At 48.1% G+C, this 26352-nt stretch overlaps 14 non-coding genes across 14 annotated transcripts; all 14 read right to left on the reverse strand.

The window, feature by feature from the left end:
• Positions 1-493: 493 nt before the first annotated feature.
• On the reverse strand, positions 494-566 carry TRNAR-CCU (transfer RNA arginine (anticodon CCU)). Its single transcript has one exon. It is a non-coding gene; the product is annotated as a tRNA-Arg (tRNA).
• A 327-nt stretch (positions 567-893) lies between these two features.
• Positions 894-986, reverse strand: TRNAI-UAU (transfer RNA isoleucine (anticodon UAU)). The gene is given in 2 exon segments: positions 894-929; positions 949-986. It is a non-coding gene; the product is annotated as a tRNA-Ile (tRNA).
• A 1222-nt stretch (positions 987-2208) lies between these two features.
• TRNAR-CCU (transfer RNA arginine (anticodon CCU)) lies at positions 2209-2281 on the reverse strand. Its single transcript has one exon. It is a non-coding gene; the product is annotated as a tRNA-Arg (tRNA).
• A 327-nt stretch (positions 2282-2608) lies between these two features.
• On the reverse strand, positions 2609-2701 carry TRNAI-UAU (transfer RNA isoleucine (anticodon UAU)). The gene is given in 2 exon segments: positions 2609-2644; positions 2664-2701. It is a non-coding gene; the product is annotated as a tRNA-Ile (tRNA).
• A 4290-nt stretch (positions 2702-6991) lies between these two features.
• TRNAR-CCU (transfer RNA arginine (anticodon CCU)) lies at positions 6992-7064 on the reverse strand. Its single transcript has one exon. It is a non-coding gene; the product is annotated as a tRNA-Arg (tRNA).
• A 327-nt stretch (positions 7065-7391) lies between these two features.
• Positions 7392-7484, reverse strand: TRNAI-UAU (transfer RNA isoleucine (anticodon UAU)). The gene is given in 2 exon segments: positions 7392-7427; positions 7447-7484. It is a non-coding gene; the product is annotated as a tRNA-Ile (tRNA).
• A 1222-nt stretch (positions 7485-8706) lies between these two features.
• Positions 8707-8779, reverse strand: TRNAR-CCU (transfer RNA arginine (anticodon CCU)). Its single transcript has one exon. It is a non-coding gene; the product is annotated as a tRNA-Arg (tRNA).
• Positions 8780-9106: 327 nt separating this feature from the next.
• TRNAI-UAU (transfer RNA isoleucine (anticodon UAU)) lies at positions 9107-9199 on the reverse strand. Its single transcript is given in 2 exon segments — positions 9107-9142; positions 9162-9199. It is a non-coding gene; the product is annotated as a tRNA-Ile (tRNA).
• A 12369-nt stretch (positions 9200-21568) lies between these two features.
• TRNAR-CCU (transfer RNA arginine (anticodon CCU)) lies at positions 21569-21641 on the reverse strand. The gene has a single exon. It is a non-coding gene; the product is annotated as a tRNA-Arg (tRNA).
• A 327-nt stretch (positions 21642-21968) lies between these two features.
• Positions 21969-22061, reverse strand: TRNAI-UAU (transfer RNA isoleucine (anticodon UAU)). The gene is given in 2 exon segments: positions 21969-22004; positions 22024-22061. It is a non-coding gene; the product is annotated as a tRNA-Ile (tRNA).
• Positions 22062-23283: 1222 nt separating this feature from the next.
• TRNAR-CCU (transfer RNA arginine (anticodon CCU)) lies at positions 23284-23356 on the reverse strand. The gene has a single exon. It is a non-coding gene; the product is annotated as a tRNA-Arg (tRNA).
• A 327-nt stretch (positions 23357-23683) lies between these two features.
• On the reverse strand, positions 23684-23776 carry TRNAI-UAU (transfer RNA isoleucine (anticodon UAU)). Its single transcript is given in 2 exon segments — positions 23684-23719; positions 23739-23776. It is a non-coding gene; the product is annotated as a tRNA-Ile (tRNA).
• Positions 23777-24918: 1142 nt separating this feature from the next.
• Positions 24919-24991, reverse strand: TRNAR-CCU (transfer RNA arginine (anticodon CCU)). Its single transcript has one exon. It is a non-coding gene; the product is annotated as a tRNA-Arg (tRNA).
• A 327-nt stretch (positions 24992-25318) lies between these two features.
• On the reverse strand, positions 25319-25411 carry TRNAI-UAU (transfer RNA isoleucine (anticodon UAU)). Its single transcript is given in 2 exon segments — positions 25319-25354; positions 25374-25411. It is a non-coding gene; the product is annotated as a tRNA-Ile (tRNA).
• Between the last annotated feature and the right edge of the window lie 941 nt (positions 25412-26352).

The following is a 26352-nucleotide window of genomic DNA, read 5'->3' on the forward strand; positions in this document are numbered from 1 at the left end:
TTACATTTCTTTGACCTTTTGTAACGAGATGTGGGATACCCATTGAAAGCCTTGTCGAATTTCAAGTGGACCTGAACTCAGAACGTCCTTTCTGCTCTAAAAGATACGCAACAGCATAACAACCTTTAAACAAGAAACATTTCTTTGTTACAGCTAATAGAAATCCTAAGATAAATCTGCACTGTTTCTACTTCCTGACTGATGGAAGCAGACATATTGTTAACAGCCTGTGCTTTCAAATGAGCTTATCTGCCATTGGCAGTCATGTGACCCAGGGTGATCACCACAACTAGTGATTAGACACAAATGAGGGGGACAGGCTAAAGTCTCTAAATACATACACAGGGTGCATTTCTCTATGTTCTCCTTCTTTCCTGTGCAAGAGTTCTGGTCCACTTTAAAAGCCTTTGGCAGCCATGAGAATCCAAGTCATTTGTATCAGAGTACAATGTGTGTTGGTATGCTACATGTAAGGGCCAAAGAAGGAATGTGCCACCCCAGATGGGACTCGAACCCACAATACCTGGCTTAGGAGGCCAGTGCCTTATCCATTAGGCCACTGCGGCATGCTGTAGAAGTGCAGCAAGTAGGCTTTTGCTCCACAGAGACTGCACAATGCCTCTTGCAGCAAATGAGTTGCAAATGGACGTACTTCTTTTCCTTGTGTTGTGCCATGGATTTTGCAGGTGATATAGCTCTTGCCAGCTTCCTCCACTGCTCTTCAACAAGCAAAAGCATTGGTCTCATTCTTTTTGGTCCTCACTCAAAACAAGCTTCCCTTGTTGGGCAATGACAGCTCCTGCGTGTAGCAGTGGCATACTGGCACCCTTTGGCTTGAATGTTTTGGGTCATAGGAGAAAGGTGATTAAAGGAAGCAAAAGGGCAACTATCTCTGCTCCAGGTGAGGCTCGAACTCACAACCTCGGCATTGCTCAACAGATACTGTCTTATAAGTACCGCACGCTAACCGATTGCGCCACTGGAGCGCCGTTGCTGCTGTTGGGGAGGTGCCTTTATCACCAGGACACTTGGCCTGTGATGCGTAACTCGTTAAAATGAAGCACATGTCATAAATCTTTATAAGACCAAGTCAATTGTTTGTTAAGAAGAAAACCGGTAGAAGACAGGGAGCGTTTGTCCAAATCAGCAAGCCAAGGTGACTATTAAGATCATCTCCATAGAGGTGAGTGGACTTCAATGGAGGCTTGACACAGACTAGGAGCACACAATCACACTTTTTTTGTGGTGGTGAGAGAATAGGCCATGAGAGCAGGCTTTGAAAGCCATGAATACCTCTGAAAAGGTGTGAGATCATTCTGGTCTGCTGCTAAATGTGCATGTTCCTACTGCATATAAGGCGATAATAAGGAAAAGCACACCTATCTCAAGTCATGTTTTATCCCCAGCAGGTGCCACTCCTCCAGAGTCGCAATGCAGTCGGCTGAGTTGGACAGACTACACATGCAGGCATGATGCAGGGAATCCCTGGGGTATTTACTGGGCAAGGCGTATCTTACACACAGCACCCAAAATGACAGATTGAATTTATTATTATAGAAGATATAAATATATATGACAGCAGAGCCGGCCAATTGAGATGTTCACAATTGCGCGTTGCATCTAGCTTTGAAGTGGGTCCGTGAAAATCAGCAGGAAGTGCATTTTGAAGGTGGATTTGCTATGATTTTCCATAGTGTGGTGACATGATAGTGACTTTACATTTCTTTGACCTTTTGTAACGAGATGTGGGATACCCATTGAAAGCCTTGTCGAATTTCAAGTGGACCTGAACTCAGAACGTCCTTTCTGCTCTAAAAGATACGCAACAGCATAACAACCTTTAAACAAGAAACATTTCTTTGTTACAGCTAATAGAAATCCTAAGATAAATCTGCACTGTTTCTACTTCCTGACTGATGGAAGCAGACATATTGTTAACAGCCTGTGCTTTCAAATGAGCTTATCTGCCATTGGCAGTCATGTGACCCAGGGTGATCACCACAACTAGTGATTAGACACAAATGAGGGGGACAGGCTAAAGTCTCTAAATACATACACAGGGTGCATTTCTCTATGTTCTCCTTCTTTCCTGTGCAAGAGTTCTGGTCCACTTTAAAAGCCTTTGGCAGCCATGAGAATCCAAGTCATTTGTATCAGAGTACAATGTGTGTTGGTATGCTACATGTAAGGGCCAAAGAAGGAATGTGCCACCCCAGATGGGACTCGAACCCACAATCCCTGGCTTAGGAGGCCAGTGCCTTATCCATTAGGCCACTGGGGCATGCTGTAGAAGTGCAGCAAGTAGGCTTTTGCTCCACAGAGACTGCACAATGCCTCTTGCAGCAAATGAGTTGCAAATGGACGTACTTCTTTTCCTTGTGTTGTGCCATGGATTTTGCAGGTGATATAGCTCTTGCCAGCTTCCTCCACTGCTCTTCAACAAGCAAAAGCATTGGTCTCATTCTTTTTGGTCCTCACTCAAAACAAGCTTCCCTTGTTGGGCAATGACAGCTCCTGCGTGTAGCAGTGGCATACTGGCACCCTTTGGCTTGAATGTTTTGGGTCATAGGAGAAAGGTGATTAAAGGAAGCAAAAGGGCAACTATCTCTGCTCCAGGTGAGGCTCGAACTCACAACCTCGGCATTGCTCAACAGATACTGTCTTATAAGTACCGCACGCTAACCGATTGCGCCACTGGAGCTCCGTTGCTGCTGTTGGGGAGGTGCCTTTATCACCAGGACACTTGGCCTGTGATGCGTAACTCGTTAAAATGAAGCACATGTCATAAATCTTTATAAGACCAAGTCAATTGTTTGTTAAGAAGAAAACCGGTAGAAGACAGGGAGCGTTTGTCCAAATCAGCAAGCCAAGGTGACTATTAAGATCATCTCCATAGAGGTGAGTGGACTTCAATGGAGGCTTGACACAGACTAGGAGCACACAATCACACTTTTTTTGTGGTGGTGAGAGAATAGGCCATGAGAGCAGGCTTTGAAAGCCATGAATACCTCTGAAAAGGTGTGAGATCATTCTGGTCTGCTGCTAAATGTGCATGTTCCTACTGCATATAAGGCGATAATAAGGAAAAGCAAACCTATCTCAAGTCATGTTTTATCCCCAGCAGGTGCCACTCCTCCAGAGTCGCAATGCAGTCGGCTGAGTTGGGCAGACTACACATGCAGGCATGATGCAGGGAATCCCTGGGGTATTTACTGGGCAAGGCGTATCTTACACACAGCACCCAAAATGACAGATTGAATTTATTATTATAGAAGATATAAATATATATGACAGCAGAGCCGGCCAATTGAGATGTTCACAATTGCGCGTTGCATCTAGCTTTGAAATGGGTCCGTGAAAATCAGCAGGAAGTGCATTTTGAAGGTGGATTTGCTATGATTTTCCATAGTGTGGTGACATGATAGTGACTTTACATTTCTTTGACCTTTTGTAACGAGATGTGGGATACCCATTGAAAGCCTTGTCGAATTTCAAGTGGACCTGAACTCAGAACGTCCTTTCTGCTCTAAAAGATACGCAACAGCATAACAACCTTTAAACAAGAAACATTTCTTTGTTACAGCTAATAGAAATCCTAAGATAAATCTGCACTGTTTCTACTTCCTGACTGATGGAAGCAGACATATTGTTAACAGCCTGTGCTTTCAAATGAGCTTATCTGCCATTGGCAGTCATGTGACCCAGGGTGATCACCACAACTAGTGATTAGACACAAATGAGGGGGACAGGCTAAAGTCTCTAAATACATACACAGGGTGCATTTCTCTATGTTCTCCTTCTTTCCTGTGCAAGAGTTCTGGTCCACTTTAAAAGCCTTTGGCAGCCATGAGAATCCAAGTCATTTGTATCAGAGTACAATGTGTGTTGGTATGCTACATGTAAGGGCCAAAGTAGGAATGTGCCACCCCAGATCGGACTCGAACCCACAATCCCTGGCTTAGGAGGCTAGTGCCTTATCCATTAGGCCACTGGGGCATCCTGTAGAAGTGCAGCAAGTAGGCTTTTGCTCCACAGAGACTGCACAATGCCTCTTGCAGCAAATGAGTTGCAAATGGACGTACTTCTTTTCCTTGTGTTGTGCCATGGATTTTGCAGGTGATATAGCTCTTGCCAGCTTCCTCCACTGCTCTTCAACAAGCAAAAGCATTGGTCTCATTCTTTTTGGTCCTCACTCAAAACAAGCTTCCCTTGTTGGGCAATGACAGCTCCTGCGTGTAGCAGTGGCATACTGGCACCCTTTGGCTTGAATGTTTTGGGTCATAGGAGAAAGGTGATTAAAGGAAGCAAAAGGGCAACTATCTCTGCTCCAGGTGAGGCTCGAACTCACAACCTCGGCATTGCTCAATAGAGTTGGGCCGAACCTCCGAATTTAGGTTCGCGAACCGGGTTCGCGAACTTCCGCAAAAGGTTCGGTTCGCCGTAAAGTTCGCGAACCGCAATAGACTTCAATGGGGATGCGAACTTTGAAAAAAAAAAATAATTATGCTGGCCACAAAAGTGATGGAAAAGATGTTTCAAGGGGTCTAACACCTGGAGGGGGGCATGGCGGAGTGGGATACACGCCAAAAGTCCCCAGGAAAAATCTGGATTTGACGCAAAGCAGCGTTTTAAGGGCAGAAATCACATTGAATGCTAAATGACAGGCCTAAAGTGCTTTAAAACATCTTGCATGTGTATACATCAATCAGGTAGTGTAATTAAGGTACTGCTGGTGGGTGGGTTCACAGAACAGGTATGCAGTGGCAGGATCACTGAACAGGTATGCAGTGGTGGTGGGTGGGTTCACAGAACAGGTATGCAGTGGCAGGATCACTGAACAGGTATGCAGTGGTGGTGGGTGGGTTCACAGAACAGGTATGCAGTGGCAGGATCACTGAACAGGTATGCAGTGGTGGTGGGTGGGTTCACAGAACAGGTATGCAGTGGCAGGATCACTGAACAGGTATGCAGTGGTGGGTGGGTTCACAGAACAGGTATGCAGTGGCAGGATCACTGAACAGGTATGCAGTGGTGGTGGGTGGGTTCACAGAACAGGTATGCAGTGGCAGGATCACTGAACAGGTATGCAGTGGTGGGTGGGTTCACAGAACAGGTATGCAGTGGCAGGATCACTGAACAGGTATGCAGTGGTGGTGGGTGGGTTCACAGAACAGGTATGCAGTGGCAGGATCACTGAACAGGTATGCAGTGGTGGTGGGTGGGTTCACAGAACAGGTATGCAGTGGCAGGATCACTGAACAGGTATGCAGTGGTGGTGGGTGGGTTCACAGAACAGGTATGCAGTGGCAGGATCACTGAACAGGTATGCAGTGGTGGTGGGTGGGTTCACAGAACAGGTATGCAGTGGCAGCAGGATCACTGAACAGGTATGCAGCCAGGAAAAGCTAAGCCTAACTAATCTTTCCCTATGAGAGACAGCAGCTCGCCCTACTCTCTCTAATGCAGGCACACGAGTGGCCGTAATGGCCGCCGCTGCCTGCCTTATATAAGGGGGGTGGGGCTCCAGGGGCTAGTGTAGCCTAATTGGCTACACTGGGCCTGCTGACTGTGATGTAGAGGGTCAAAGTTGACCCTCATAGTGCATTGTGGGGCGAACCGAACTTCCGGAAACGTTCGCCTCCCGCAGGCAAACGCGAACCACCTAAGTTCGCCGGGAACCGTTCGCCGGCGAACCGTTCGGCCCATCTCTATTGCTCAACAGATACTGTCTTATAAGTACCGTGCGCTAACCGATTGCGCCACTGGAGCTCCGTTGCTGCTGTTGGGGAGGTGCCTTTATCACCAGGACACTTGGCCTGTGATGCGTAACTCGTTAAAATGAAGCACATGTTATAAATCTTTATAAGACCAAGTCAATTGTTTGTTAAGAAGAAAACCGGTAGAAGACAGGGAGCGTTTGTCCAAATCAGCAAGCCAAGGTGACTATTAAGATCATCTCCATAGAGGTGAGTGGACTTCAATGGAGGCTTGACACAGACTAGGAGCACACAATCACACTTTTTTTGTGGTGGTGAGAGAATAGGCCATGAGAGCAGGCTTTGAAAGCCATGAATACCTCTGAAAAGGTGTGAGATCATTCTGGTCTGCTGCTAAATGTGCATGTTCCTACTGCATATAAGGCGATAATAAGGAAAAGCACACCTATCTCAAGTCATGTTTTATCCCCAGCAGGTGCCACTCCTCCAGAGTCGCAATGCAGTCGGCTGAGTTGGGCAGACTACACATGCAGGCATGATGCAGGGAATCCCTGGGGTATTTACTGGGCAAGGCGTATCTTACACACAGCACCCAAAATGACAGATTGAATTTATTATTATAGAAGATATAAATATATATGACAGCAGAGCCGGCCAATTGAGATGTTCACAATTGCGCGTTGCATCTAGCTTTGAAGTGGGTCCGTGAAAATCAGCAGGAAGTGCATTTTGAAGGTGGATTTGCTATGATTTTCCATAGTGTGGTGACCTGATAGTGACTTTACATTTCTTTGACCTTTTGTAACGAGATGTGGGATACCCATTGAAAGCCTTGTCGAATTTCAAGTGGACCTGAACTCAGAACGTCCTTTCTGCTCTAAAAGATACGCAACAGCATAACAACCTTTAAACAAGAAACATTTCTTTGTTACAGCTAATAGAAATCCTAAGATAAATCTGCACTGTTTCTACTTCCTGACTGATGGAAGCAGACATATTGTTAACAGCCTGTGCTTTCAAATGAGCTTATCTGCCATTGGCAGTCATGTGACCCAGGGTGATCACCACAACTAGTGATTAGACACAAATGAGGGGGACAGGCTAAAGTCTCTAAATACATACACAGGGTGCATTTCTCTATGTTCTCCTTCTTTCCTGTGCAAGAGTTCTGGTCCACTTTAAAAGCCTTTGGCAGCCATGAGAATCCAAGTCATTTGTATCAGAGTACAATGTGTGTTGGTATGCTACATGTAAGGGCCAAAGAAGGAATGTGCCACCCCAGATGGGACTCGAACCCACAATCCCTGGCTTAGGAGGCCAGTGCCTTATCCATTAGGCCACTGGGGCATGCTGTAGAAGTGCAGCAAGTAGGCTTTTGCTCCACAGAGACTGCACAATGCCTCTTGCAGCAAATGAGTTGCAAATGGACGTACTTCTTTTCCTTGTGTTGTGCCATGGATTTTGCAGGTGATATAGCTCTTGCCAGCTTCCTCCACTGCTCTTCAACAAGCAAAAGCATTGGTCTCATTCTTTTTGGTCCTCACTCAAAACAAGCTTCCCTTGTTGGGCAATGACAGCTCCTGCGTGTAGCAGTGGCATACTGGCACCCTTTGGCTTGAATGTTTTGGGTCATAGGAGAAAGGTGATTAAAGGAAGCAAAAGGGCAACTATCTCTGCTCCAGGTGAGGCTCGAACTCACAACCTCGGCATTGCTCAACAGATACTGTCTTATAAGTACCGCGCGCTAACCGATTGCACCACTGGAGCTCCGTTGCTGCTGTTGGGGAGGTGCCTTTATCACCAGGACACTTGGCCTGTGATGCGTAACTCGTTAAAATGAAGCACATGTCATAAATCTTTATAAGACCAAGTCAATTGTTTGTTCAGAAGAAAACCGGTAGAAGACAGGGAGCGTTTGTCCAAATCAGCAAGCCAAGGTGACTATTAAGATCATCTCCATAGAGGTGAGTGGACTTCAATGGAGGCTTGACACAGACTAGGAGCACACAATCACACTTTTTTTGTGGTGGTGAGAGAATAGGCCATGAGAGCAGGCTTTGAAAGCCATGAATACCTCTGAAAAGGTGTGAGATCATTCTGGTCTGCTGCTAAATGTGCATGTTCCTACTGCATATAAGGCGATAATAAGGAAAAGCACACCTATCTCAAGTCATGTTTTATCCCCAGCAGGTGCCACTCCTCCAGAGTCGCAATGCAGTCGGCTGAGTCGGGCAGACTACACATGCAGGCATGATGCAGGGAATCCCTGGGGTATTTACTGGGCAAGGCGTATCTTACACACAGCACCCAAAATGACAGATTGAATTTATTATTATAGAAGATATAAATATATATGACAGCAGAGCCGGCCAATTGAGATGTTCACAATTGCGCGTTGCATCTAGCTTTGAAGTGGGTCCGTGAAAATCAGCAGGAAGTGCATTTTGAAGGTGGATTTGCTATGATTTTCCATAGTGTGGTGACATGATAGTGACTTTACATTTCTTTGACCTTTTGTAATGAGATGTGGGATACCCATTGAAAGCCTTGTCGAATTTCAAGTGGACCTGAACTCAGAACGTCCTTTCTGCTCTAAAAGATACGCAACAGCATAACAACCTTTAAACAAGAAACATTTCTTTGTTACAGCTAATAGAAATCCTAAGATAAATCTGCACTGTTTCTACTTCCTGACTGATGGAAGCAGACATATTGTTAACAGGCTGTGCTTTCAAATGAGCTTATCTGCCATTGGCAGTCATGTGACCCAGGGTGATCACCACAACTAGTGATTAGACACAAATGAGGGGGACAGGCTAAAGTCTCTAAATACATACACAGGGTGCATTTCTCTATGTTCTCCTTCTTTCCTGTGCAAGAGTTCTGGTCCACTTTAAAAGCCTTTGGCAGCCATGAGAATCCAAGTCATTTGTATCAGAGTACAATGTGTGTTGGTATGCTACATGTAAGGGCCAAAGAAGGAATGTGCCACCCCAGATGGGACTCGAACCCACAATCCCTGGCTTAGGAGGCCAGTGCCTTATCCATTAGGCCACTGGGGCATGCTGTAGAAGTGCAGCAAGTAGGCTTTTGCTCCACAGAGACTGCACAATGCGTCTTGCAGCAAATGAGTTGCAAATGGACGTACTTCTTTTCCTTGTGTTGTGCCATGGATTTTGCAGGTGATATAGCTCTTGCCAGCTTCCTCCACTGCTCTTCAACAAGCAAAAGCATTGGTCTCATTCTTTTTGGTCCTCACTCAAAACAAGCTTCCCTTGTTGGGCAATGACAGCTCCTGCGTGTAGCAGTGGCATACTGGCACCCTTTGGCTTGAATGTTTTGGGTCATAGGAGAAAGGTGATTAAAGGAAGCAAAAGGGCAACTATCTCTGCTCCAGGTGAGGCTCGAACTCACAACCTCGGCATTGCTCAACAGATACTGTCTTATAAGTACCGTGCGCTAACCGATTGCGCCACTGGAGCTCCATTGCTGCTGTTGGGGAGGTGCCTTTATCACCAGGACACTTGGCCTGTGATGCGTAACTCGTTAAAATGAAGCACATGTCATAAATCTTTATAAGACCAAGTCAATTGTTTGTTAAGAAGAAAACCGGTAGAAGACAGGGAGCGTTTGTCCAAATCAGCAAGCCAAGGTGACTATTAAGCTCATCTCCATAGAGGTGAGTGGACTTCAATGGAGGCTTGACACAGACTAGGAGCACACAATCACACTTTTTTTGTGGTGGTGAGAGAATAGGCCATGAGAGCAGGCTTTGAAAGCCATGAATACCTCTGAAAAGGTGTGAGATCATTCTGGTCTGCTGCTAAATGTGCATGTTCCTACTGCATATAAGGCGATAATAAGGAAAAGCACACCTATCTCAAGTCATGTTTTATCCCCAGCAGGTGCCACTCCTCCAGAGTCGCAATGCAGTCGGCTGAGTTGGGCAGACTACACATGCAGGCATGATGCAGGGAATCCCTGGGGTATTTACTGGGCAAGGCGTATCTTACACACAGCACCAAAAATGACAGATTGAATTTATTATTATAGAAGATATAAATATATATGACAGCAGAGCCGGCCAATTGAGATGTTCACAATTGCGCGTTGCATCTAGCTTTGAAGTAGGTCCGTGAAAATCAGCAGGAAGTGCATGATAGGTGCATAACCAATATTGTCCTTGTTAACCACTAATCACCCCACTAAAATATTTCTTAACCTTAACTCTATATAAAAGCACACCGGGACTACAACTGACGATGGATGAATAGGCCAGTGCAGCCCAAAGTTTATTGAACTTACAACATTTTAATATAAAACAATTTAACCATTTATTTAACCGTTGCAAGGCAAGGAGAAAAAACCGGAGCTTGTAAATCAATCACCAAAATCTTCAATACCTTTTTGGACATGCAGCCATACTCTGGCCCCCAACCGCGACCACCGATTCGGGGACAGCTGCATGCCCTTGATGAACCATGTATTTATTCAACTCCTTTTGAGGAAATCAGACTTGTGAAAATCCTCTAAACTGTTTAAACCTGTATCCTCCGGCATCCTTGCCCCGCCGACTGCAGTGACGTACTTTCTTACCTAATTAAGGGCGGGTGGGTGGGCACTTTCCTAAACCTTCTGTTACGGCTGCTCTTAGCAGCAGACTGATAGATCACAATGTGCAGCAAAACTGAGACGGAAACCAACGAATGTGAAATAAACAGTTTTATTGTCAATCAGTGCAATTATATACAAATTAGCAAATGGTAAATCCCACAGTGCAACCCACATAAACACAGCAATCCTAACTAACTAACTATACAACAATATACAGAAATATATACAGACCAGGCGGAACAGCAGACAAGGGCAAGGCAAATCAGAGTCAGAGTAAGCAAAGAACATAAACCAGGAGATCAGATCAGAACAGAGCTTCTCAGAGCAGGGAGCACAGAACACAGCGATCAGGACAGCCAAGCTGAACTGAGGTTCTGGCAAGGTTCTGAGGCGGGTGGAGTCCTTAAATGCAAATCCCATCAGATGATGCATAATTGTCCAGGATGGATAGCATGAGGGCCACCTGCTGGTGAATGATAGAATAACTGCTGTCCAGATGCAGAGAGCCACCAGCAGGTGAACCAGGAAACTGCAGGCAAAGAAATGTCCATGACATGCTGCACAATGCCACCTGCTGGTGATAGATGTTAGCATAGTCCCGAAACCAAGTGCCACCAGCAGGTGCAACCACATAGAGCCGGATTCCTAACATAACCCCCCCTTTTAGGAGCGGCCTCAGGACGCTCCACAATGTTCTTACAAATCCTCCGCCAGAATCACAAAAATTAGCAGGAAATAAAATAAGCAGCAAATGCCAAGACTGGGTGGGCAGGGAGGGAAATAATTCAAAAATAAATATTACCGGATCTGGCTGGGTGACAGGAGTGTTTGAAAACTGGATGACAGGAAACTGAAAAGTCTTAATAGAAGATGGATGGAAAATGTCAGGCAGGACCACAGACAAGAGACTAACAGGTGAAACATCAGGCCAGGCAGTGAACTGGATCCCCTCAGGCTGGGCGGCAGGCAGGATCGCCTCAGGCTGGGCGGCAGGCAGGATCGCCTCAGGCTGGGCGGCAGGCAGGATCGCCTCAGGCTGGGCGGCAGGCAGGATCGCCTCAGGCTGGGCGGCAGGCAGGATCGCCTCAGGCTGGGCGGCATGCAGGATCGCCTCAGGCTGGGCGGCAGGCAGGATCGCCTCATGCTGGGCAGCAGGCTGGATCCCTTCAGGAGGAGCAGACTGGATGCCATCAGGAGGAGGAGCAGGCTGGGATCCACCCGGAGGAACAGCAGCAGAAGACTGTAATTGCTGGACAGCAGCAGCAGAAGTCTCTTGTGGCTGGGCAGCAGAAGCAAAAGTCTCTTGTGGCTGGGCAGCAGAAGCAAAAGTCTCTTGTGGCTGGGCAGCAGAAGCAAAATTCTCTTGTGGCTGGGCAGCAGAAGCAGAAGTCTCTTGTGGCTGGGCAGCAGAAGCAAAAGTCTCTTGTGGCTGGGCAGCAGAAGCAGAAGTCTCTTGTGGCTGGGCAGCAGAAGCAAAAGTCTCTTGTGGCTGGGCAGCAGAAGCAAAAGTCTCTTGTGGCTGGGCAGCAGAAGCAAAAGTCTCTTGTGGCTGGGCAGCAGAAGCAAAATTCTCTTGTGGCTGGGCAGCAGAAGCAAAAGTCTCTTGTGGCTGGGCAGCAGAAGCAGAAGTCTCTTGAGGCATAGCAACAGACAGGTTGGCAGCAGGCATAGCAACAGACAGGTTGGCAGCAGGCATAGCAACAGACAGGTTGGCAGCAGGCATAGCAACAGACAGGTTGGCAGCAGGCCTAGCAACAGACAGGTTGGCAGCAGGCATAGCAACAGACAGATTGGTAGCAGGCAGGGTAAGAGACTGGTTGGCAACAGGCAGGGCAACAGACTGGTTGGCAACAGGCAAGGCAACAGGCATAGCAACAGACTGGTTGGCAACAGGCTGGTAGGCAGTTGGGAGGGCATTAGACTGGTTGACAGCTAGCAGAGCAACTGGCTGGGCCGTTGGCTGAGCACCTGGCTGGGCCGTTGGCTGAGCACCTGGCTGGGCCGTTGGCTGAGCACCTGGCTGGGCCGTTGGCTGAGCACCTGGCTGGGCCGTTGGCTGAGCACCTGGCTGGGCCGTTGGCTGAGCACCTGGCTGGGCCGTTGGCTGAGCACCTGGCTGGGCCGTTGGCTGAGCACCTGGCTGGGCCGTTGGGTGGAGCAGGGCCTGTGCGGGCTGGAGCAGGGCCTGTGCGGGCTGGAGCAGGGCCTGTGCGGGCTGGAGCAGGGCCTGTGCGGGCTGGAGCAGGGCCTGTGCGGGCTGGAGCAGGGCCTGTGCGGGCTGGAGCAGGGCCTGTGCGGGCTGGAGCAGGGCCTGTGCGGGCTGGAGCAGGGCCTGTGCGGGCTGGAGCAGGGCCTGTGCGGGCTGGAGCAGGGCCTGTGCGGGCTGGAGCAGGGCCTGTGCGGGCTGGAGCTGAGCCTGTGCGGGCTGGAGCTGAGCCTGTGCGGGCTGGAGCTGAGCCTGTGCGGGCTGGATGCAAGCGTCTGCAAGTTGGATGCAAGCGTCTGCAGGTTGGATGCAAGCGTCTGCAGGTTGGATGCAAGCGTCTGCAGGTTGGATGCAAGCGTCTGCAGGTTGGATGCAAGCGTCTGCAGGTTGGATGCAAGCGTCTGCAGGTTGGATGCAAGCGTCTGCAGGTTGGATGCAAGCGTCTGCAGGTTGGATGCAAGCGTCTGCAGGTTGGATGCAAGCGTCTGCAGGTTGGATGCAAGCGTCTGCAGGCTGGATACAATTTTCTGCAGGATGAGTACAATGTTCGGCAGGCTGAAACAAAGTCTCTGTAGGCTGGATGCAAGTGTCTGCAGACAGCTGGATGCAAAGTTCTGCAGGCGGCTGGAGGCAAGAGTCTGCAGGCGGCTGGAGGCAAGAGTCTGCAGGCGGCTGGAGGCAAGAGTCTGCAGGCGGCTGGAGGCAAGAGTCTGCAGGCGGCTGGAGGCAAGAGTCTGCAGGCGGCTGGAGGCAAGAGTCTGCAGGCGGCTGGAGGCAAGAGTCTGCAGGCGGCTGGAGGCAAGAGTCTGCAGGCGGCTGGAGGCAAGAGTCTGCAGGCGGCTGGAGGCAAGAGTCTGCAGGCGGCTGGAGGCAAGAGTCTGCAGGCGGCTGGAGGCAAAAGTCTGCAGGCGGCTGGAGGCAAGAGTCTGCAGGCGGCTGGAGGCAAGAGTCTGCAGGCGGCTGGAGGCAAGAGTCTGCAGGCATCGGGAGGCAAGAGTCTGCAGGCATCGGGAGGCAAGAGTCTGCAGGCATCGGGAGGCAAGAGTCTGCAGGCTGTACTGGAAAATGAGCAACTGATTGTATAGTCAGGGATGGAGACAGATCAAGTGCTGCAGGTGTTGCAGACCCAGGTTCAATAGGCAGTACATGCTGAATGGAGGTAGTGGGAACATATTTTCTTTTATGCTTTGATCTCCGCTTTCTTTTAGCAACTGTGGGGCCTGCTTTATAAGAGATCAAATTATTTTCTGGGCTTACTGAGGCTGTGTGCTGCAAGCTCTGATCAGCAGAAAAGGAAGGTAAGGAAGTAGACTGAGGAGTGGAAGAGGCAGAAAGCAGTTTTTGCCAGACAGAGGTTAAAGTAAGAGCATCTTCATAGATACACAAACCCTGACAAACAAGAGAATATGCAGATTCTATACACTCCAACATTGCTTCATTACCTTTCCCCAAATATTGTTCCTCAAAATATACTGGATCCTCTTCTAATAAATACAATAATGATTGGATTTGGACTGGCTGTAGGGGTGCCGAGAAATCATCTGAAGGCAAATTGGACAGTGCTAAATCTACCCATATTTTAATTAAAGATTCTACTTCCTGACTACAAAATATTCCTTGGGCTACAAAGCCATGCACCAGATCAACTAAAGCCAGCAAAGATTCTCTGGGATGATCAGAGAAAAACTTCCTGCAGGAAAACTCATTTTCCTTTGCTAGCAATGCATAATATTGCACCTGATTGGGATACATTTCCAAAACTCAGGCTTGCTGCTGTGATCAGTGTGTGGCCAGAACCTACTGTTACGGCTGCTCTTAGCAGCAGACTGATAGATCACAATGTGCAGCAAAACTGAGACGGAAACCAACGAATGTGAAATAAACAGTTTTATTGTCAATCAGTGCAATTATATACAAATTAGCAAATGGTAAATCCCACAGTGCAACCCACATAAACACAGCAATCCTAACTAACTAACTATACAACAATATACAGAAATATATACAGACCAGGCGGAACAGCAGACAAGGGCAAGGCAAATCAGAGTCAGAGTAAGCAAAGAACATAAACCAGGAGATCAGATCAGAACAGAGCTTCTCAGAGCAGGGAGCACAGAACACAGCGATCAGGACAGCCAAGCTGAACTGAGGTTCTGGCAAGGTTCTGAGGCGGGTGGTGTCCTTAAATGCAAATCCCATCAGATGATGCATAATTGTCCAGGATGGATAGCATGAGGGCCACCTGCTGGTGAATGATAGAATTACTGCTGTCCAGATGCAGAGAGCCACCAGCAGGTGAACCAGGAAACTGCAGGCAAAGAAATGTCCATGACATGCTGCACAATGCCACCTGCTGGTGATAGATGTTAGCATAGTCCCGAAACCAAGTGCCACCAGCAGGTGCAACCACATAGAGCCGGATTCCTAACACCTTCTTCCCCGCTGTCTCTGCTCCTCCCACCTTCTTCCTGTACTGAAACCAGGTCCTTACTTCCTGTCCTATAGCCCGGGAACCAATTCCTCCTGAACCTCCCTCTTCCAACCTGTTGCCAAGGGGATAAGCCCTCCCCCGGCCAACATTAACCCTCTATTCCCTGGACATATGTCTAGCCCTATCATGGGTGGCCCTCCTAAGCTGCGCTCCTCCAGGCCTTGCTTGATAGGTGCATAACCAATATTGTCCTTGTTAACCACTAATCACCCCACTAAAATATTTCTTAACCTTAACTCTATATAAAAGCACACCGGGACTACAACTGACGATGGATGAATAGGCCAGTGCAGCCCAAAGTTTATTAAACTTACAACATTTTAATATAAAACAATTTAACCATTTATTTAACCGTTGCAAGGCAAGGAGAAAAAACCGGAGCTTGTAAATCAATCACCAAAATCTTCAATACCTTTTTGGACATGCAGCCATACTCTGGCCCCCAACCGCGACCACCGATTCGGGGACAGCTGCATGCCCTTGATGAACCATGTATTTATTCAACACCTTTTGAGGAAATCAGACTTGTGAAAATCCTCTAAACTGTTTAAACCTGTATCCTCCGGCATCCTTGCCCCGCCACCCGCGAGCAAGGGAGAAACCTCACCCTTGCGCCGCCCGCAACAAAAAGGCCCTCTGGATCCCCTCCTCAAGTGCCAGAGTCCATAAATCTGTGCCTATGGCATTCAAATGGACACCATCCCTACTCAAAAACATATTCGTGTCCTCCTCTAGCTCTATGTGCCTCACTGCCACGCCCCCAATGTTAACTACAAATTTTGAAACATCACGATTAAGCTTCTTACGAGCCCTGTTGATTTTTTCAACAGACCGTGCCATTCTCCATGAGTTACGGCTGACGATCTCCGACCAGACGAGAATTGTGTTCTGAAACGTAGAGCGAATCCTCATCATATCACACTTCATCTCCTGTATGATCTGCCTCGTCGTCCTAGAGGCCAGATCGTTTCCCCCAACGTGTAGAACAAGCACGTCCGGAGCTCTGTCTAAAGCCACGAACCGCTGCAACTCTGATAATACCTTTTCCCACATCATCCCGGGAATACCAATCCATCTCAGAATAGCGGTTGCCCTGGATATGCCCAATTGTCGTCCGTCAGGCCTTACTGCAGCTCTCCGAGCGCCTCTAGCCACGTAAGAGTGCCCCAGGATCCAGACCAGCAATGGAGAAACTCTTGCCCCTAAAATAAGAAAGAAAAAGGAACCAAAACACGAAAAACAGCAGCCGATACATTAAAACCAAAACGTGGACAGCATCTGTCCTATCTCACTAAGTTTGGCCTGACGTATAGCAAGAATCTAGAAGATTCCCATCTACCTATGCGTCTGATCTGCTCATTGCCCAAACCCCACCGTGCCGCCTCCGTCGCAGCTCCAATCCTGAAGGAGTGGGACGCATATTCCAAGGGAGTATAGCCCAAATGCCCCAGTGCTTTTCTAAATATCGCTACAAACTGGTACTTGGAGAGGGAAGAGCCATCTGCATGGCACAAAAAAGACTCCCCTGATTCCCCACGAACTTCCATAAAACTTTTCACCGTCCGTACTGGGCAAGCTAAAGAATCTTCTAGCGGAAAAAGCACTATGGTTCGACCCTCCCCCATACGGTCCGTCTTTGATCTGCGCAAATAAACCTGTAGACCGCCCCTGGTAAGTCTCACTTCACTGCGCCTCAGTCCCCCTTCATGCTTTTTATTCTGACTGACTAACTCGCTCACCCTAAACGCCCCAAAGAAAGCCATGGCAAACACAGCGCTAAACAGCAACACCTCATACTGAGAAGCACATAACCCACCCAGACTGCCGATAATTGCCACTAACAATTGGAAAGTGACTGGACGCCTAGAATCCCGCTTGACCCTGTTTTGTGCTCTAAACCCCCTCATGGCCATCTTAACCCGGAAGTCTTTCGTAACATCTGTAATACCCTGAAGCTTAAAACAAAACGCTAGCGCGGCTAAGCTCTTTGCCAACACTGCTGCTGATACCCCGTTCGCTCCCTTCCTTGCCATGAACTGAAATAAAAGATACAAACGTTCCTCGTCTGATTTACAGCCTCCTGCCTGTTGGGACAGCTCGTTCCATTGTCCCCAAACAGCCGCATAAGCAGACCATGAAGAAGCCGATAATGAATTATATATCCAATCTTCTATGCATTCAGGGGTATGTCCCACAAGGCCTGGGGGCAACGAGCCCCCTGCCGCTCCGCCTCTGGCGCGCTGCTCCGAAATCTCTGCCATTGGAAGCGAGAAAGAGCATCAGCCACCTCATTCTCAACCCCAGGTAAGTGAACAGCAAAAATGAACATATTAAAACTCAGGCAGCTAAGCACTAATTGCCGTAACACCCTCACCACTGGCGGGGATGAGGCCGATAACCTGTTTACTGCCGTTACCACTCCTAAATTGTCGCAATTGAAACGAATGCGTTTGTTTCTTAATAAAGGACCCCAAAGTTCGACTGCTACCAATATTGGAAACAATTCCAATAGTAACAGATTCTTCGTAAAACCCAATTGTTCCCACCTGTCTGGCCACCGTTCTGCGCACCATTTTCCTGCAAAATATGCGCCGAAACCACATGACCCTGCAGCATCTGTAAACAATTCCAGGTCATGGTTCTGTACACTTTCCTCCATCCACATTGAACGCCCATTGAACTCAGCCAAGAAAACCAGCCACATACGCAGGTCCTCCTTGTGTTCCCCCACCAGTCGAATCCGATGATGTGGTAACTTTGCTCCTGCCGTGGCCATTGCCAACCGTCTGCAAAAAATGCGGCCCATAGGCATAATCCGGCAAGCAAAATTCAGTTTTCCCAAGAGGGATTGAAGATCCCGAAGGAAAACCTTTTTCTTTGCCAGCACCGTTTCAATATGCGACCGCAAGTCCTCCACTTTATCCTTTGGCAGCCTACACTCCATAGTCACGGAGTCTATTACAACGCCCAGGAACTTAATAACCGACTGAGGGCCCTCAGTCTTCTCCTCTGCCAAAGGGATGCCGAAGTTGGCACAGACCTGCCTCATGGTTGCTAACAAATATGAGCACTCCGATGATTCCCCGCTGCTGATAAACAGAAAATCGTCCAAATAATGTACGACTGACTGTACACCAGACACCTCCTTGACCACCCATTCTATAAAAGAACTAAAACGTTCGAAATACGAGCATGAAATGGAACATCCCATTGGCAAGCAGCAATCCACATAATACCGATCCTCCCAAAAACAACCTAACAAACGAAAACTATTCGGGTGAACCGGTAAAAGTCTAAAAGCGGCTTCGACGTCCGTCTTTGCCATTAACGCCCCCTGCCCAGCCCGTTTCACTATTCTAACTGCTGAATCGAAAGAAGTATATAACACTGAGGCTGCTTCCGGGTCAATGCCATCATTTACCGATGTACCCTTCGGATATGACAGATGGTGAATAAGCCGAAACGAATTCGGCTCCTTCTTTGGTACTAAACCCAAAGGTGATACCACTAGGTCAACAACTGGTGGCTCTACAAACGGGCCCGCCATACGACCCAGACTCACCTCTTTTTCCAGTTTTGCTGACACCACCCCAGGATGCATGGCAACTGACTTTAAATTACGGTGTGGAGGGTGAGAGCCCACCACTCCAAAACTAGGTATAACAAAACCGTCGGTAAACCCTTTACGAAGAAAATCAGCTGCGTCTGCATCTGGGTACTTATTTAGGAAGCGATCCATCCTTACCACTTTCACTGGACTCCTCCCTTTTTCCAGCGGAATCCGATGAGCGCCCCTTCCCATTTCTGTAGCACTTAGTGACGATATGGCTGCCCCCACAGGAAGAGCATTCATGTTTGAAGCGGCATGAACTTCCAAACTTACACGCTCCCTCATTATATTTCCAGCATACTCCTGGTCTTCTATTGGCCAACTGCCCGGGAGCTCCCGCACCGCCGGCCCCCCCTTGAAAGGGCTGGTTCGACTTGGTACCCGGAATCATCAGACTCATCCATAGGTTGATGTCCTTGTGATTCCATTTTATCGCAGGGTGAAACGCTTTTGACTGCCTAAACTGCTCGTCATAGCGTAGCCACGCATTTCCCCCGTACATCCTGTGGGCCTCACCTATGGTCTCCAGGTAACAAAACAGTGCTGAACAGCACTCCGGATGTCTTTCACCCAAAATGCTTGCCAGTATCGAAAACGCTTGCCTCCAGTTCTCGAAAGTTCTCGGTATCAATCTATACCTTCTACGTTCCTCTTCCTCCTTCTTACTTTCATCCGGCTTACCCCGATCTAAGTTAAACTTACCCAATGGGAGGAGTGAGAATATCTCCACATACTCACCCTTCCAAATCCTTTCCCGCACCTCTGGTTTCAGATGCACGCCCAGCGGTCCGCTGACACATAAGTATGCATCCCCTTTTGCTGTATCCGCTAACCGCACCAACTCGGTCTCCTTCTCCCTTGAGTCGGCCTGCGCGGACCCTGCCACTGTGCTCACAACCGCAGCGTTGCTGCTGGTGTCTACCTGAGCAGATGCGGGACCCACCGATTGCGTGGTTCCCTGTTCCCCAGATCCCGTCCAAGCCTGAACCGGTGATCCTAGTTGCACCGTGTTCTGGCGGGGTGCCTGTAAAGCATCCCTAATACTTTGTATTAAGGATGACATGAGAGCTACGACATTAGGCTCTGTACCTGTGGTACCAGTGACATTCGCATGCGCAGGAGCCCTCACCTGGGTCGTATCGTTAATTATTACCCCCTGACCCCCCGTAGCCCCGCTATGCCTCTCTACCCTATTACCACAACAACCTCCCGTGCATGAATGAACATTAGACATACAAACAGAGATTGCCTCACCAGGCTGCACCGGACGTTGGCCCCGATCAGCCGACACATCTGGACTCGGTGACTCGACCAGCTCTCCTTCTTCCTCTGACCTCTCAGATGCCACATCCACAGGGGATACAGATCGACTATCCTCTCCACTCCTGTGACCGTCTCGACTCCCATGCTGTTGCCTCACATCAGGTTGTTTGCCCCTGGCCGGCCGGCCCTGGCGGGAATCGCTGGTCCCCGCTGATTCCTTGCTTCTATTCTGACGTGGAGGGGGGGCGGGGAAGGCTGTCTGCCGCTCCTGCCAGCCGCAGCCTTAGCACCACGATTGTCTTTTCGTGCACCCGTCTTGGAGGTCGACTGTTTCTTTGCAGAAGCTTTCCCTTTTGAGGCCTGCAGTGCCGGCTTGTGCACCTGCGCTGTAACCACCACTCGATTGCGCTCACCGGCACCCTCCCTGTCCTGCCCCGACGGGCCTGCCTCAGGTATGTCAGGCACTTCCGGAGTTGCCGCTTGCTGCTGCTGTTGCTGCTGTTTTTTCCCCGCTGACTGGCCTCCCCGTGTTGCCCCCGATTCACTGTGGCCTGCTGTCGCTGCCTTGTCTTTTGTCTGCCTGCCTCCTCCACCCTTTGAGCTCTGCCCTGTACCTTTTTTGTTGGGGGGAGCCGGAGGGGTCTGTAGAGGGCTGCCGCTTCTCCTGCGCCTCCTGGGGGAAGATGCAGGGCTCAGTCGCTCCGGCGGCCTGGAGACACGTGCGCTTGTGCGACTTGTGGAGTCTCCGCCGCTGCCTCCTGCCATCCGTGACATCTGATCAGCCACCCACCGCGATCCTCGTGCTGCAGCCTCACTCCTCACCAACTGGATCAGGTTCTCCACGTCCTCCATTCTCTCTCTAGAAACGAGCAAAACAGGCTGCACTTTCCTAAACCTTCTTCCCCGCTGTCTCTGCTCCTCCCACCTTCTTCCTGTACTGAAACCAGGTCCTTACTTCCTGTCCTATAGCCCGGGAACCAATTCTCCTGAACCTCCCTCTTCCAACCTGTTGCCAAGGGGATAAGCCCTCCCCCGGCCAACATTAACCCTCTATTCCCTGGACATATGTCTAGCCCTATCATGGGTGGCCCTCCTAAGCTGCGCTCCTCCAGGCCTTGCTTTTTGAAGGTGGATTTGCTATGATTTTCCATAGTGTGGTGACATGATAGTGACTTTACATTTCTTTGACCTTTTGTAATGAGATGTGGGATACCCATTGAAAGCCTTGTCGAATTTCAAGTGGACCTGAACTCAGAACGTCCTTTCTGCTCTAAAAGATACGCAACAGCATAACAACCTTTAAACAAGAAACATTTCTTTGTTACAGCTAATAGAAATCCTAAGATAAATCTGCACTGTTTCTACTTCCTGACTGATGGAAGCAGACATATTGTTAACAGGCTGTGCTTTCAAATGAGCTTATCTGCCATTGGCAGTCATGTGACCCAGGGTGATCACCACAACTAGTGATTAGACACAAATGAGGGGGACAGGCTAAAGTCTCTAAATACATACACAGGGTGCATTTCTCTATGTTCTCCTTCTTTCCTGTGCAAGAGTTCTGGTCCACTTTAAAAGCCTTTGGCAGCCATGAGAATCCAAGTCATTTGTATCAGAGTACAATGTGTGTTGGTATGCTACATGTAAGGGCCAAAGAAGGAATGTGCCACCCCAGATGGGACTCGAACCCACAATCCCTGGCTTAGGAGGCCAGTGCCTTATCCATTAGGCCACTGGGGCATGCTGTAGAAGTGCAGCAAGTAGGCTTTTGCTCCACAGAGACTGCACAATGCCTCTTGCAGCAAATGAGTTGCAAATGGACGTACTTCTTTTCCTTGTGTTGTGCCATGGATTTTGCAGGTGATATAGCTCTTGCCAGCTTCCTCCACTGCTCTTCAACAAGCAAAAGCATTGGTCTCATTCTTTTTGGTCCTCACTCAAAACAAGCTTCCCTTGTTGGGCAATGACAGCTCCTGCGTGTAGCAGTGGCATACTGGCACCCTTTGGCTTGAATGTTTTGGGTCATAGGAGAAAGGTGATTAAAGGAAGCAAAAGGGCAACTATCTCTGCTCCAGGTGAGGCTCGAACTCACAACCTCGGCATTGCTCAACAGATACTGTCTTATAAGTACCGCGCGCTAACCGATTGCGCCACTGGAGCTCTGTTGCTGCTGTTGGGGAGGTGCCTTTATCACCAGGACACTTGGCCTGTGATGCGTAACTCGTTAAAATGAAGCACATGTCATAAATCATTATAAGACCAAGTCAATTGTTTGTTAAGAAGAAAACCGGTAGAAGACAGGGAGCGTTTGTCCAAATCAGCAAGCCAAGGTGACTATTAAGATCATCTCCATAGAGGTGAGTGGACTTCAATGGAGGCTTGACACAGACTAGGAGCACACAATCACACTTTTTTTGTGGTGGTGAGAGAATAGGCCATGAGAGCAGGCTTTGAAAGCCATGAATACCTCTGAAAAGGTGTGAGATCATTCTGGTCTGCTGCTAAATGTGCATGTTCCTACTGCATATAAGGCGATAATAAGGAAAAGCACACCTATCTCAAGTCATGTTTTATCCCCAGCAGGTGCCACTCCTCCAGAGTCGCAATGCAGTCGGCTGAGTTGGGCAGACTACACATGCAGGCATGATGCAGGGAATCCCTGGGGTATTTACTGGGCAAGGCGTATCTTACACACAGCACCCAAAATGACAGATTGAATTTATTATTATAGAAGATATAAATATATATGACAGCAGAGCCGGCCAATTGAGATGTTCACAATTGCGCGTTGCATCTAGCTTTGAAGTGGGTCCGTGAAAATCAGCAGGAAGTGCATTTTGAAGGTGGATTTGCTATGATTTTCCATAGTGTGGTGACATGATAGTGACTTTACATTTCTTTGACCTTTTGTAACGAGATGTGGGATACCCATTGAGAGCCTTGTCGAATTTCAAGTGGACCTGAACTCAGAACGTCCTTTCTGCTCTAAAAGATACGCAACAGCATAACAACCTTTAAACAAGAAACATTTCTTTGTTACAGCTAATAGAAATCCTAAGATAAATCTGCACTGTTTCTACTTCCTGACTGATGGAAGCAGACATATTGTTAACAGGCTGTGCTTTCAAATGAGCTTATCTGCCATTGGCAGTCATGTGACCCAGGGTGATCACCACAACTAGTGATTAGACACAAATGAGGGGGACAGGCTAAAGTCTCTAAATACATACACAGGGTGCATTTCTCTATGTTCTCCTTCTTTCCTGTGCAAGAGTTCTGGTCCACTTTAAAAGCTTTTGGCAGCCATGAGAATCCAAGTCATTTGTATCAGAGTACAATGTGTGTTGGTATGCTACATGTAAGGGCCAAAGAAGGAATGTGCCACCCCAGATGGGACTCGAACCCACAATCCCTGGCTTAGGAGGCCAGTGCCTTATCCATTAGGCCACTGGGGCATGCTGTAGAAGTGCAGCAAGTAGGCTTTTGCTCCACAGAGACTGCACAATGCCTCTTGCAGCAAATGAGTTGCAAATGGACGTACTTCTTTTCCTTGTGTTGTGCCATGGATTTTGCAGGTGATATAGCTCTTGCCAGCTTCCTCCACTGCTCTTCAACAAGCAAAAGCATTGGTCTCATTCTTTTTGGTCCTCACTCAAAACAAGCTTCCCTTGTTGGGCAATGACAGCTCCTGCGTGTAGCAGTGGCATACTGGCACCCTTTGGCTTGAATGTTTTGGGTCATAGGAGAAAGGTGATTAAAGGAAGCAAAAGGGCAACTATCTCTGCTCCAGGTGAGGCTCGAACTCACAACCTCGGCATTGCTCAACAGATACTGTCTTATAAGTACCGCGCGCTAACCGATTGCGCCACTGGAGCTCCGTTGCTGTTGCTGGGGAGGTGCCTTTATCACCAGGACACTTGGCCTGTGATGCGTAACTCGTTAAAATGAAGCACATGTCATAAATCATTATAAGACCAAGTCAATTGTTTGTTAAGAAGAAAACCGGTAGAAGACAGGGAGCGTTTGTCCAAATCAGCAAGCCAAGGTGACTATTAAGATCATCTCCATAGAGGTGAGTGGACTTCAATGGAGGCTTGACACAGACTAGGAGCACACAATCACACTTTTTTTGTGGTGGTGAGAGAATAGGCCATGAGAGCAGGCTTTGAAAGCCATGAATACCTCTGAAAAGGTGTGAGATCATTCTGGTCTGCTGCTAAATGTGCATGTTCCTACTGCATATAAGGCGATAATAAGGAAAAGCACACCTATCTCAAGTCATGTTTTATCCCCAGCAGGTGCCACTCCTCCAGAGTCGCAATGCAGTCGGCTGAGTTGGGCAGACTACACATGCAGGCATGATGCAGGGAATCAAATATATATGACAGCAGAGCCGGCCAATTGAGATGTTCACAATTGCGCGTTGCATCTAGCTTTGAAGTGGGTCCGTGAAAATCAGCAGGAAGTGCATTTTGAAGGTGGATTTGCTATGATTTTCCATAGTGTGGTGACATGATAGTGACTTTACATTTCTTTGACCTTTTGTAACGAGATGTGGGATACCCATTGAAAGCCTTGTCGAATTTCAAGAGGACCTGAACTCAGAACGTCCTTTCTGCTCTAAAAGATACGCAACAGCATAACAACCTTTAAACAAGAAACATTTCTTTGTTACAGCTAATAGAAATCCTAAGATAAATCTGCACTGTTTCTACTTCCTGACTGATGGAAGCAGACATATTGTTAACAGCCTGTGCTTTCAAATAAGCTTATCTGCCATTGGCAGTCATGTGACCCAGGGTAATCACCACAACTAGTGATTAGACACAAATGAGGGGGACAGGCTAAAGTCTCTAAATACATACACAGGGTGCATTTCTCTATGTTCTCCTTCTTTCCTGTGCAAGAGTTCTGGTCCACGTTAAAAGCCTTTGGCAGCCATGAGAATCCAAGTCATTTGTATCAGAGTACAATGTGTGTTGGTATGCTACATGTAAGGGCCAAAGAAGGAATGTGCCACCCCACATGGGACTCAAACCCACAATCCCTGGCTTAGGAGGCCAGTGCCTTATCCATTAGGCCACTGGGGCATGCTGTAGAAGTGCAGCAAGTAGGCTTTTGCTCCACAGAGACTGCACAATGCCTCTTGCAGCAAATGAGTTGCAAATGGACGTACTTCTTTTCCTTGTGTTGTGCCATGGATTTTGCAGGTGATATAGCTCTTGCCAGCTTCCTCCACTGCTCTTCAACAAGCAAAAGCATTGGTCTCATTCTTTTTGGTCCTCACTCAAAACAAGCTTCCCTTGTTGGGCAATGACAGCTCCTGCGTGTAGCAGTGGCATACTGGCACCCTTTGGCTTGAATGTTTTGGGTCATAGGAGAAAGGTGATTAAAGGAAGCAAAAGGGCAACTATCTCTGCTCCAGGTGAGGCTCAAACTCACAACCTCGGCATTGCTCAACAGATACTGTCTTATAAGTACCGCGCGCTAACCGATTGCGCCACTGGAGCTCCGTTGCTGCTGTTGGGGAGGTGCCTTTATCACCAGGACACTTGGCCTGTGATGCGTAACTCGTTAAAATGAAGCACATGTCATAAATCATTATAAGACCAAGTCAATTGTTTGTTAAGAAGAAAACCGGTAGAAGACAGGGAGCGTTTGTCCAAATCAGCAAGCCAAGGTGACTATTAAGATCATCTCCATAGAGGTGAGTGGACTTCAATGGAGGCTTGACACAGACTAGGAGCACACAATCACACTTTTTTTGTGGTGGTGAGAGAATAGGCCATGAGAGCAGGCTTTGAAAGCCATGAATACCTCTGAAAAGGTGTGAGATCATTCTGGTCTGCTGCTAAATGTGCATGTTCCTACTGCATATAAGGCGATAATAAGGAAAAGCACACCTATCTCAAGTCATGTTTTATCCCCAGCAGGTGCCACTCCTCCAGAGTCGCAATGCAGTCGGCTGTGTTGGGCAGACTACACATGCAGGCATGATGCAGGGAATCCCTGGGGTATTTACTGGGCAAGGCGTATCTTACACACAGCACCCAAAATGACAGATTGAATTTATTATTATAGAAGATATAAATATATATGACAGCAGAGCCGGCCAATTGAGATGTTCACAATTGCGCGTTGCATCTAGCTTTGAAGTGGGTCCGTGAAAATCAGCAGGAAGTGCATTTTGAAGGTGGAATTGCTATGATTTTTCATAGTGTGGTGACATGATAGTGACTTTACATTTCTTTGACCTTTTGTAACGAGATGTGGGATACCCATTGAAAGCCTTGTCGAATTTCAAGTGGACCTGAACTCAGAACGTCCTTTCTGCTCTAAAAGATACGCAACAGCATAATAACCTTTAAACAAGAAACATTTCTTTGTTACAGCTAATAGAAATCCTAAGATAAATCTGCACTGTTTCTACTTCCTGACTGATGGAAGCAGA

The sequence above is a fragment of the Hyperolius riggenbachi genome, chromosome 3, assembly GCF_040937935.1.
Source record: "Hyperolius riggenbachi isolate aHypRig1 chromosome 3, aHypRig1.pri, whole genome shotgun sequence".
Taxonomy (NCBI): Eukaryota; Metazoa; Chordata; class Amphibia; order Anura; family Hyperoliidae; genus Hyperolius; species Hyperolius riggenbachi.